The following is a 1,355-nucleotide window of genomic DNA, read 5'->3' on the forward strand; positions in this document are numbered from 1 at the left end:
CCCCAGGTTAATCCATGCTGTTGCAAATGGTACAACTTCATTCTTTCTTACGGCCTAATAATATTTCATTGTAAATATGCACCACTTCTTCTTTATCCAATCATCTATTGATGGGCATTTGGGTTGCTTTCATATCTTGGTTATTGTAAATAATATTAATTAACATAGGTTTACATATTTCTTTTTGAATTAGTGTTTTCAATATCTAAAACTATATACTCAAAAGTGGAATAGCTGGGTTGTAAGGTATTTCTATTTTTAATTTTTTGAGGAAAGTTCACACTACTTTTGAGAGTGGCTGTAACCGTTTGCAGTCTCACCAACAGTGTATGACAACACTTGTTGTTTGTTGATCGATTGATGCTATCCATTTTGACAGATATGAGGTGGTATCTTATTGCAGTCTTTTTTTTTTTAACTTTGTTTGAAACTAGCCCACATGCTACAGAGCTGTGAGGCCAGCTTCAGTTTTACTTTTCCTCCTTTTACAACCATCAAGACCCGTGTTCAGATCTGATGAGAAAGGGAACCGGAGGGTTTATTGCAGTCTTAATTTGCATTTCTCTGATGATTAGTAATGTTTAGCATCTTTTCATATGTTTATTGGCTATCGACTTGTATGTCCTCTTTGGAGGAATGTCTATTCAGGTCCTTTGCCCATTTTTAAAAGAAATTGTTTGGTTTTTTGGTTTGAGTTGTATGAGTTCTTTATGAATCTTGATTATTAACCTCTTATTAAATGTGTCATTGGTGAGTATCTTCTCCTGTTCATTAGGCTTTTTGTTTTGTTGGTGGTTTCCTTGGTTGTCCAAAAACTTTTTAGATTAATATAGCCCCATTTGTTTATATTTTCTTTTATTTTCTTTGTCTGAAGAGATATATCAAAAAATATTACTAAGAGCAATGTCAGAGATTGTACTGTCCATGTTTTCTTCTAGAAGTTTTATAGTTTCAGGTCTTATATGTAAGTATTTAATCCACTTGAATTTATTCTTATAGATCATGTAAGAAAGTGATCTAGTTTCATTTTTTTGCATGTATCTGTCCAATTTCCCAACACCATTTATTGAATAGACTGTATTCCACTGTATTTTCTTGCCTCCTTTGTCATATATTAATAGATCATATAATCATGGGTTTGTTTCTGGACTCTCTATTCTGTTCCACTGATCTATGTGTCTTTTTTATTTTTTTGCCAGTACCATGCTGTTTTGATTACTGTAGCTTTGTAGTATAGTTTGATATCAGGTAGCCTGATACCACCAACTTTGTTCTCCTTTCTCAAGATTGCTGTGGCTGTTTGTGGTCTTTCGTGGATCCATATAAATTTTTGGATTATTGTTCTAGTTCTGTGA

General features: G+C 33.1%; 1 non-coding gene across 1 annotated transcript; it reads right to left on the minus strand.

Moving 5' to 3' along the window:
- Positions 1-418: 418 nt before the first annotated feature.
- On the minus strand, positions 419-538 carry LOC129085180 (small nucleolar RNA SNORA61). The gene has a single exon (XR_008530679.1). It is a non-coding gene; the product is annotated as a small nucleolar RNA SNORA61 (small nucleolar RNA).
- Between the last annotated feature and the right edge of the window lie 817 nt (positions 539-1,355).

Source organism: Pteronotus mesoamericanus, unplaced genomic scaffold, assembly GCF_021234165.1.
Source record: "Pteronotus mesoamericanus isolate MK-2021 breed Mesoamerican mustached bat unplaced genomic scaffold, CSHL_Meso_final scaffold_21, whole genome shotgun sequence".
Taxonomy (NCBI): domain Eukaryota; kingdom Metazoa; phylum Chordata; class Mammalia; order Chiroptera; family Mormoopidae; genus Pteronotus; species Pteronotus mesoamericanus.